This window comes from Podarcis gaigeae, assembly GCF_964106915.1.
Source record: "Podarcis gaigeae genome assembly, chromosome: 5".
In the NCBI taxonomy this organism is placed as follows: domain Eukaryota; kingdom Metazoa; phylum Chordata; class Lepidosauria; order Squamata; family Lacertidae; genus Podarcis; species Podarcis gaigeae.
Window position 1 is genome coordinate 18,189,399 of NC_139681.1, and position 11,771 is coordinate 18,201,169.

General features: G+C 41.3%; 1 protein-coding gene across 1 annotated transcript in view; it reads left to right on the forward strand.

The window, feature by feature from the left end:
- Positions 1 to 11,771, forward strand: part of LRMDA (leucine rich melanocyte differentiation associated) — a 741,312-nt gene that overhangs the window by 542,083 nt on the left and 187,458 nt on the right.

Below are 11,771 nucleotides of genomic sequence, written 5' to 3' on the forward strand. Positions count from 1 at the left end.
AGAAGGCAAGCAAAGAGTGCATGTTAAGGATTTATTTTATTCACTCCCTCTGTGAAACAAAAAAGGTTATCCTGAAGTTTGCAGAAGATTTCATATTTCAACCAAGCTCTGCACATATCTCAAGCAATGTCTTTTCAATGCAAAGTATCTGTGCTTGATCCATTGTGCAGTCATAGTATATCTATTTTCTCTCTCTTTAATGGCTTAGAAAAAAGGGAAAACATGAACTGCCAGCAAGTTAGGAAACAAATAGTTGATGGCTAAGATCTTATCTTGGAATTTCTCATCTCTCTTGCCATATTAAGTTCAGGCAAGAAACACACACTCTGAATCACTAAAGGACAAGAGTTTGGGAAGCTATTTCAGCACTCTTGGGAACAGTGCTGTTGTGGTCAATACAATTGCTAAACATATGCAATAATATAGCTTGTCGCTTCGCCCTTTGTGTTCATTTTTATCCTTTCTCTGGGAAATCTTTAGCAAACTGATGACCTGGGTCGGGCGGTGGATGGGTTCCTTTCCTCCTACTAAGCCTGACTTCCCTTCCTGAATATCAGATGTCATCTCCTTGGACTAGAATTCTCATAGGCCTTAGGAACTGGATGTGGTAGTTTTCGACTGCTTTCCACATCACAGTATTGAGACCATGTTGCGTAACAACACTCTCAGTAATCCTTAAACACCATTCTGATCTCATTGATCTCTGTCTTCTGTTGACTTGGGTAGGGATAATACAGCAAAGGAAAAGCAAGATAATGTAAAATTAAACATGATACGAGGTATTTATATGATAAAACCAACCCTTCCATTCACTACCATTAGTCTAACCATCACTTACAGCCCCAGAAGATAGAAAGGAATGTACCACCAGCAACTGCTGCGAAACAAACAAAAGACAATCTTATGCCTGGGAGAACAGAAGTGTCTTTGCCTAGTGCCAAAGAGATATCTGTGTCGGTTGCAGTCAAGCTTCCCTGGGCAGAGTATGTCATCTTACAGAGGCTGCTACTGATCCTACCCACTGCCTTGCAGGACATGTTCAGGAGAAGAAAAGGATGAGTGGAGTCCCTAAGATGGTTGAATGGTACCTTGGGCACCTCCTTCTGGCAACTTCTGCAGCCAAGCTGGCACCAAACATATTACTCAGCTTTCCTTTGGACCACATCAGTGAGGCTGAGAAGGGGGGTATTGTCATCTGGGCATCCCAGGACCTCGATTTACATGGCCCAGGCTTACCCCTTGGGGAGGTCAATGAGGAGGCAGCAGTTACGAGTTATGTGTCTCTACAGTCACAGAGTGGGCAGTAATGGGTACCTGCAGTGGGTAGCAGCATCAGGACAGGTGGCACAAAAGGTCCTGCAGCTGCCACCAGGCATTGGGGGTACAGTGGTATCTCAGGTTACAGATGCTTCAGGTTACAGACTCCGCAAACCCAGAAATAGTACCTCGGGTTAAGAACATGGTGGCACGGCGGCAGCAGCAGGAGGCCCCATTAACTAAAGTGGTACCTCAGGTTAAGAACAGTTTCAGGTTAAGAACGGACCTCCAGAACGAATTAAGTTCTTAACCCGAGGTACCACTGTACTGAAAATTGTGGTGGCTACAGTTGCCTAGCCTAGTAAATCTCTCTCTCTCTTTCTCTCTTTCTCACCCTCTCAGCTTCACACATTAAGCTTTTTTTAAAAAAATAAATAAAACAGGTCCCATGCCATGTTCTTCTTCCAGGCCTGTTCCTGTGTTTCCCCACATTGAAAACCCATGCAAATGTTGCTTTTCAGTGTTAATAACAGCAATGTAATACTTAGCACTATAGGCAATTGAAAGTGTTCCATATACATTGTTTTCTCATTCTTACATCTCTTTGAGATGTTCTTGTTTAGTCGTTTAGTCGTGCCTGACTCTTTGTTACCCCATGGACCAGAGCACGCCAGGCACTCCTGTCTTCCACTGCCTCCCGCAGTTTGGTCAAAGTCATGCTCACTGTCCAACCATCTTGTCCTCTGTCGTCCCCTTCTCCTTGTGCCCTCCATCTTTCCCAGCATCAGGGTCTTTTCCAGGGAGTCTTCTCTTCTCATGAGGTGGCCAAAGTATTGGAGCCTCAGCTTCAGGATCTGTCCTTCCAGTGAGCACTCAGGGCTGATTTCCTTCAGAATGGATAGGTTTGATCTTCTTGCAGTCCATGGGACTTTCAAGAGTCTCCTCCAGCACCATAATTCAAAAGCATAAATTCTTTGGCGATCAGCCTTCTTTATGGTCCAGCTCTCACTTCCATACATCACTACTGGGAAAACCATAGCTTTAACTATACAGACCTTTGTTATACTATACTATACTATAGTATATACTATGCTATACAGACTCTTTGAGATAGGTTAGCATTATTAGCCTATATTGTGTAAATGCAGCCAGAGAGAGAGAGAGAGAAAGAGTCTTTTCCAACTAATGAGTTCATGGCATGAGGACTTCCTGATTTACAGCTCAATGTCTTAGCTACTGTGCTGCAGCAGCTTTAAGGCCAGAAGTTCACTGCCATCTCCACCACCTAGCCTGCTATAGGAGGTCGAAAATTCATATGTTTGCTTTTCCCAGTGTAATCATTTGTTCTCCATTGCATACAAATAGAAGTATCCAAAATATAATGGAACGTGCAATGCATGAATAAAGAACAATGTGGAATTATAGCAGCTACAAAAGAGTGGGCAGAGTTACCACCCACTACCCAAACAGCCATGAATTTGTCTGCCATCCTCTCTCATTAAAGAAAAAGAGAGGCACATCTTTCCTTTGGCTTAATTACACATAATCTTGGTGACAGCCGAAACACAAACCTAAACAGTCAATCAGAGAAAAATATACACAAAATTAAGCACTTCACACAGTGTCCAACCCTTTCAATCTTTATTAATACTTTAATTATATTAATTACACTGTAGTTTAGTGCATTTGCTATTTACAGGGAAGTGGGCGAGAGTAGTGATGGAATGGATTCTAGTAAGTAATGAGTCTGAATAGAATGGGCTTGTGCTAAAATGAAGATTATTAGCAAAACCTAAAGTAGCAGTGTTTTGTATAAATAAATAATTCAAGTTTATGCTTCCTTCTGTTCCACTCATTCACGTATTCTTTTTCTGCAGCAAAGTGTTCTAACATGGGCTGTTGGGCTTTGAGCAACAGAGTAATTATCAAAAATCAGGCTGCACATTCAAGTTTCAAAAGGGTTGTTTTGCTTGTACTTAATTCACCTAACTGCTTTGAATCTGTGTTGGTCAATGAGCCTGCTGCTCCCCACCCAACCCCACAAAAAAAAGTTTGGGGGAGGGATAAGGGGCTTGCAGGCCATTGCCAAGGTAGGGCAGCTTAACAGAGGACAGGCCTCTATTTTAAGGTGTCCTCTTTTTTTCATAGCAGACGAATCTCATCATATATATATATATATATAGAGAGAGAGAGAGAGAGAGAGAGAGAGAGAGAGAGTGTGAGTGTTACAAGTTTGGTGGATTAGGGGAATGCTGTTGATGTAGTGTATCTTGATTTCTGCAATGATATTCTTGTGGAGAAGCTGGTAAAATGGGGACTGGAAGGTAGCTGTTAGGTGGATTTGTAGCTGGTTGAAAGACCAAACCCAAAGAGTGCTCACTAACAGTTCCTTGTCATGGGGGGGGGGGCGGGGGGAGAGAGACAAGTTGTGTGCTGCAGGTTCTGTCCTGGGCCCGTTATTGTTCAACATCTTTAAAATGACTTAGATTAAGGAATTGAGGGGATGCTAATAAAATTTGCGGGACGCGGGTGGCGCTGTGGGTTAAACCCCAGAGCCTAGGACTTGCCGATCTGAAGGTCGGTGGTTCGAATCCCTAGGACAGGGTGAGCTCCCGTTGCTCAGTCCCTGCTCCTGCCCACCTAGCAGTTCAAAAGCATGTCAAGTGCAAGTAGATAAATAGGTACCACTCCGGCGGGAAGGTAAACGGCGTTTCCGTGCACTGCTCTGGTTCGCCTGAAGCGGCTTAGTCATGCTGGCCCAGTGGCGTAGCGTGGGGGTGCAGGGGGGCCGGCTGCACCGGGCGCAACATCTGGGGGTTAGGGTTAGGGGGCGCAAATCCACGGGTTAGGGGGCACAAATTACTTGCCTTGCCCCGGGTGCTGACAACCCACGCTACGCCACTGTGCTGGCCACATGACCTGGAAGCTGTACGCCGGCTCCCTCGGCCAATAAAGCAAGATGAGTGCCACAACCCCAGAGTTGGTCACAACTGGACCTAATGGTCAGGGGTCCCTTTACCTTGACCTAATAAAATTTGCAGATGATACCAAACTGGGACAGGTAGCCAATGCCACTGAAGGCAGAATCGGGATTCAATAATAAATAAAAAATAAATAAATGTTACCTTAACAGATTGAAGAACATGGCCCAAACTAACAAAATGAATTTCAATAGGGACAAATGTTAGGGTCTACACTTAGGCAGTAAGAACCAGCTGCACAAATATAAGATGGGAGGAAATTTAGTCTTCTTTGAGGATATTTCCTTTTTTTGTCAAATGTGTAGTAACTTTGTGTAAGTGTGCAAGTGTTGTATAAGTGTGGAAGGAAGGAGGAAGGGAGGGAGGGAGGAACTTTGGTTCTCACACCACACTACAGGAAAGTAGTTTCAGAATACTTTAGCTGGAAAAACTATGGAAGAAGAAGAAGAAGAAGAAGAAGAAGAAGAAGAAGAAGAAGAAGAAGAAGAAGAGATAATAATAATGCTTGAATTCCAGACAGGACAAGAGAGATATCCAAAGATGGCCAATGGGATTTCTCCAGGACTCGTTCCATAAATATATTCAAGCATTTATGCAGAGGAAGTCTTGATAGACCCCACATACATATACTGTTCTCTGAACTCTGAGAGGATGACTAGAACAAAGGTGTAAGCAACCCATTAAAGGGATGCTGGAAGAAAGGAACTAGCACATATGTGTTCTCAGGTGGCATCTCATTCATGCAGCTTTCCTGGCTGGACTTCCTTTCCTTTATCAGGAGAACTGCATCATTCAGCATCAGAATCCTTCACAATCATGGGGATCACAGATTCAGAGGTAAACTGAAACAACAGAAGATTAATCCTCCGAATGAATAGGGATTAATTGTCTTTACTCTTCATTTGAGCATACGCTTCAGTTATTGGGAAGGGTGGAAAACTTTGTGCAAAACTTAGAAGCTGGGGTGGGAGGAATACTTGGAGCCAGATAGAAAAGCAAACAAGCAAGCAAACAAACGAACAAATGTTTTTGACCAAGGTTTTAATTAACCTGTTGAAATTTCAAATGTTGTGTCCAGTCAACTAGCATCAGAGGGTTTTTTTCCCATTGAGTATCTCATGACTTGAGTCTTATTTATGCTTTATCATAAAGCACACAGGAGGGCACACACTCCAATGCACTTGTTCTGTTAGTGCAAGGTTTTATGCTTGTGCAACAGAAGTCCAACCCCACCCCCCGCTACATGCACCCTTCACCCTCTCCAAATCTATTATGGAGGGTTGGGACAACCTGCAGAACAAATTTAAGGAACATGTTGTTCACTGTGCAAGCATGAATCCTTGCACAGATGGAACAAGTTAGGTAAAAGGTAAAGGGACCCCTGACCATTAGGTCCAGTTGTGACCGACTCTGGGGTTGCGGTGCTCATCTCACTTTATTGGCTGAGGGAGCCGGCGTACAGCTTCCGGGTCATGTGGCCAGCATGACTAAGCTGCTTCTGGCAAACCAGAGCAGCACACGGAAACACCGTTTACCTTTCTGCCGGAGTGGTACCTATTTATCTACTTGCACTTTGATGTGCTTTCGAACTGTTAGGTTGGCAGGAGCAGGGACCGAGCAATGGGAGCTCACCCAGTCGCGGGGATTCGAACCGCCGACCTTCTGATTGGCAAGTCCTAGGCTCTGTGGTTTAACCCACAGCACCACCCGCGTCCCTCATGGAACAAGTTACTTAGTGCTATATTGAATGTAACCCCAAGGAGTCCATATTGGTAGCAAAGTTACCCAACCCTGGCAAATCATAAGAACTTGTATCAAATGTGATACAAATGTGAGGGGAAATCTGTTAAAATTGTTGTATACAAACTTTGATGCAACAGAAGGTTAAACTTAGAACACACACATTTTTCTTAACATTGTAAGAGTTGCCCAATAATTGGTTTCAAAGTGGCTCTTTCCCTAGGTTTCAATTCTCTGGTGATGTTCTACAGAATTGATTCTTTCCATAGAACCTGGTCATAGAAAATTCTGGTTCCTGCTATCGTTGCAGACAGTGGCATATGTACACATAACATAAATAAAACACAGCAACTGTTGTGCTCTTTGCCCTTTGTTTTGTTTCGCCTCTGTAGTGCTTCTGATAACCGGAATTATTGTCACACGGAGAGTTCTATATTCCACTAAAAGTGTGATATCTCTGAGAACAGATGATGGCTTTATTGCATAAACTTTTGTCGTTGGTGAAGTGCAGCCATAAAAGCCTTAGTCCTGGTCCTTTTATGACTCCTTTTGTTCAGGAGAATCTAATGGAGGAAAAACAGCACTGAGATGTGAAAAGGCTGCTTGTTTACGATTCTATCCAGATTCCTAGCTTGCCTTTCCCCCCCTTCAATAAAAGGAAAGGAAACCAGGAGGAAAATTACAATACAGAGCACCTCCCGGATTTCTTTCACCATTCCCTCTCATCTGTGTATCAAGCCACAAGGCAGCTGTTGAACAAGTAATATCAACAAAGCCATCTTTTAGCCCTTTGATTTTAGGCTATTCATATCTTCTGCCCTGGAATGAAATGACTTTCACAATTAAAACAGCGAAATCAATGCCGTATCTATTGTCATGTCTTCAGGAGAAAAGCTTTAATTACAACCGTCGTTAGATAACACAATCATTACACCTCCTTAATCTCAAATATAAAACCAGTCTTCTTTGAGTGCTACACTACCCTTTTTCTTTCATTTTTTTAAAGAAAATGTGAATGGCTTTTTATCTGAGTACTTCAATTTGCATGGCTTTGCTTCAAGGCAGCTCCCCGTGATATGTTAATTGCAGAGTGCTTTAAGTACTAAAAGATTAACATAAAACCCTTTGCAAACAAGCTAATAGTTTATGATAATTTTTGCACGGCCTTTGTGTGTCTATCACTGCATTGCCTCTAGCTGTAATTTTATAAAGAAGCTGTAAAATATCATTTAAACAAGTTCATTTACACATAATTATTATACCAGAATCACATTATTCAATTTAGATACTCCAGCCTATTAACAATCCATGAACTAAAATGTAATTAAACTATTTTCCTTTTATGAACCTATTCATTACAATGTGTGGGAGATGGATCTTTCGGTTTCACTAAGACTTTCAGCACTTTGTTGTCGAAATTGACAAGTCTGGCACTCATTTTGTGCCTTTAATTATATTAAAAGTACTTCAAGACAGCTCAGATAAAGAATATATTTAGAAAAAGAATGCTTAGAAATGCCAATGATGGTGCCATCGAGAAATTTATATTTATTTCTCACCCACACAATTTTTGCTCACTTAACAGCGGAAAATATGATCAGGAGTATTATTGAAATTCTTTTTTTTCCTGTTGGGTTTCTAAGCAAGTTTCCCCCCCCCCAACCTCCCACCGCTCCAATATAATTTAAATCATTTTACCACACTGCTCTTTTCTATAATATCTATTCTATTTTTAAACAATAAATTGAACTCTCTAAGGCAGATAATTATATACCATAGATATTGTGTACATTTAGATCGAATGCATAAAAATGGAGTGGAATGCATATTTCGTTTAGCGTAAATGGTGAATATCACACTGGTTTATAGTTCTGGGTTGCATGGAATTGCTCCTTTTATTGGATTAAGGGAGGGGCAGTGGCTCAGCTAAGAGAGCATCATAACCAGTTTCTGTTTCTCTTCCCACTCAAGCCTTTGGGATGGGGTAGTCTATAACTTGATATGGAAACAACAAAATCTAGTTTGTGTTAAAATGTCCTCAACACTTTTTGTCTTTTTATACATCTGACTAAATGAGCTGTGGTCCACAGAAGTTTGTGCTGTGATATATTTCTTAGCCTTCAGCATGCCACAGGATTCTTTTCTGTTTACGTTTCACAAGATTATTCATCAGGAATGCTTGCCTGAAGCAAAAAATATATGTAACAAAATGGAAGCCTCCTCCTCAGTGCCAACATTTGCTAGGTTGTCCTGAGACCAAAGGAAATAGCTGAACATCCAGTGTTAATTGGGTTATGGATAATTTTGACCCACAGTAGCTTGGTCAGTGTGCATTTGGCTGCCATTGCAGTGTTGGGGTTAGATGAGGAAGGGTTTGTTTATTTATCTAGAAGATTTATAAACTGCTTGATCACTCTCCAAGCAAATACAAATACAATAGAAGCTGAAACTCAATTCAAATGCACAAACCAATTAAAAATCAAACATGCATAAAACCATAATAATGAAAAACAAAGGTAGAAATCAATAAACCTTTATAAAGGTAACTAAATTGTATCACTGGATACAATTTCCTATCTGATTCAGACCAGGAGTCTTGGGAATTAGCTCTATGTCCTTTTTTTTACTGTGCCATCGGAACAGCTAGTCAGAAGAAGGAAATTCAACAAGCAAAAACCTTCCCAACTAGAGTCAGAGCAAGGAGAGAGAGAAAGTATTGCGGGTGGTGAACAAAAGAAAAGAAAGCCTTATGACTAATTCACATATGAGCACTATTTAGCTGTTACTGTAATCCACTTTTCACCCATTCAAATTAGTCCAGAGTATTTGAATTAGTATATGTGGAATAACTTTGGTCTTCCCTGTTCATACTAGTAGGTGTTCCTGTTTGTTTTTGTCCCCACTTCTAATTCGTTGATTCAATATGCCGATTAAATACTGACAGATAGCTTTTTTTATAACCTTGGTTATAAAAAATATCCCTGTCCAGGAAGTGTGCAAAAGCATACAGACAATTGTAAATTCTTAGTGCGCACTTTTGCAGCTTTCTGATTTTGTGCAAATCTGAGGGATCATGGTGCTGCAACACTTATTGCATCCTCACATGTGCTGGTAGAAGACAACAGATAGTGCGTTGACTCACCATAAAGCAGGGAGGCTCATGCACAGATGGCACACACAGTGACTTCTGGAATGACAGAGCTGGTGTATCTGTAGAAAATGTAATGGTGTTCAAAGGAGTGAAGATGTGCGCAGAGATGCTGAGTGGGAGTCACCAAGGACATATTGGAATGGTAGGCTGCAAATGATGGACAAGGGATACAATGTGCTAGCCCAGTTTAAAGGCCTAAATTGAAGATATGGTCCAAAACTGTGACCATTGTGCAAACTGAAGACAGAATTGCAGAAAGTCCATGGCAATCAGGAATCCACCCAGCAGGAGCTGCTTGCCATATATTAGCAACAGATCTATTCAAGTAAAGTGGCAAGCCATATCTGCAGTTATTACTTCAAAGTGATGCAATTACAAAAAGAAAAAAAAGCAAAAAAAATGCTTGCATGTGCTGTAATAAATCACAAGAAGACTAAATTTTCCAGGTGCCGTATTCATGATAGTGAGCCTTGGTACACATCAGAGGAACTTTATAACGTTTTCACATCCAACTAGGGCAATAGTCTAGTTGAAAGATATGTGATGGATGGGTCTTGTGGTATTTGCAGACTATGGGGTGCTTGTTTTGAAGTTTGAGTTAGGGTGGTCATGTTTATCCTTTACAGTGAAGAGTCCTCTGTTTGAAGGATCTAGCAGAGGACGGTCCCTGGAAAAAGTCCTCCCTTTGAAAAATTGCCTGGTTGAAGTCTGGATCAAAGAATTAGAATTAGAGGAAGGGAGAGCAGGGGCTTTGAAGTTGCTCTTCAAAAGATGCCACCACAAGAGCAGGCACATAAGTGATCTGATCTCAGCTTTCCTCTCTATGGTGAGATCAGGGCTTTTTTCCAGCTGGAACTTGCCAGAACTCAGTTCCGGCACCTCTTGGGTGTGTGCCATTGCCATTCTAAGAGAACAAGGGAGATGTTCATGATGAGTTCCAGCACCTCTTTTTCTAGAAAAATAGCACTGGTTGAGATGTACGAGATTTCTATTTAAATTATTGTTATTATTTCTAAATATACACAAAATGTAGCATATGTAGATGTGTCCTCTTTTTTGATATGTAACTGACAACCCTTATTTTACCTTATGCATTTGTGCACATTTCAGGTGTACAGTATTTGAAATTTGCATAAGCTCAATGCATTCTAAGAAAACCATGACCTGCTGCAAATTTAAGGTCCTGCAAAAATAAAAAAAAAATACAGAACTGATGGTGTGGACGCTTGTTAACAATGAACACTGGGTTGGTCACTATTAGATAGGCTTTTGGTCTGATTCAGCAGGGCTTTTCTTATATTTTGTGACTTGTGACTTGCTTTTATAGAGATCCCCTTTACACAATGCCTGCACTGCCTTTGGGGTGTGTGGGAGAAATTTGCATGTCCATTTTTAAAAGTTCATGTCAGTGTCAGCAAAGAACAAACAGTTGCCAAACACCCGTACAGGAGCTACCTTTTTAAGCATCTATTCTGAGGAACTCAGCTTGTACATGAACATAAGAGAGGCGCAGAAGCTCATGACACTCTCAGTATGAATTATGGGCAGAAGACTAGTTTCAAAGGCAAAGGTCATGATTTTGCAATACTTTTAACATGTTGTGAGATGGATAAACTTAAGGAGCATCACTAGTGGCAGTCATTAACATAGGATGTGAGCTACCATCAGCTCCTGTCAGGAATGTCTGTCAATGTGCCATGGAGACTTTCCACTTGTTCACAGCAATCCATGAGGGAAGCCATTGTTCTCATTATGGCTTTGCATTGTGGATCAATGGCCCAGTACAGCCTGTTTCAAGCGGTCTCCGCTTGGCTTTCATAATGCATAAACCGGCCCTAAGCCATCAAACTTTATGAAATCTCCCTTGTAGCAGAGTTATAGCAGCGGACTAAAACAATGGAGCATCTCTACCATAAACTGAGTGGTTAGGACAGTTACTTAAGGAGAATATTATAACATTTTCTATTCTACAAGGGTATATTTCCTTCTCAGAAATGACAAGCATGCTTGTTTAAATTTGTGTTTTACCTCACTGTTCCAAATCCAATTGCTTCTGATGTATCAGGGAAGAACGTTTATGAAGCAACCACAATGTATAAAGAAAAACATTTTTTCATTTCAGTATCTTCCAGGTCTTTCCAAGCCTCCATTACTTGGGCTGTCACCCCGTCACTGCCTGAGGTGCATTCCAGCTCTGCTAAAGAATATGCTTTCCCACTAATGGGGATGTTCTTGCAATGGGAAATGTAATTTTCCACTCCATTACAAGTAGTGTGTAAAAGGACCTTTTTCCTCACTGCACACAGATCAGTTCCCAATGAAATCCTATTCACTAAATATTACAATAGCAGACTCCACTTCAAACACAGGTGCTTGTCATGGTGTTGGGCAAACAGCCTGGATCAACCATGAACAAAACCTGCACATTCGATGTTTGGATGTCTATCACAATTTAACAAAAATAGGGGGGGAATCAGCATGCTTAGTGAAGGGAGGCAAGAGAAGGATGATAAAGAAAGGACTTAATGGTGTGTTCCTCTGACTATTTCCCTGCTGTTTTGCTCTTAAATCTAACGATCATGCGCATACTAGGAGTAAGTCATGTTGTACCTGCAAAACTCTAATGATGAAAAATAACCAAG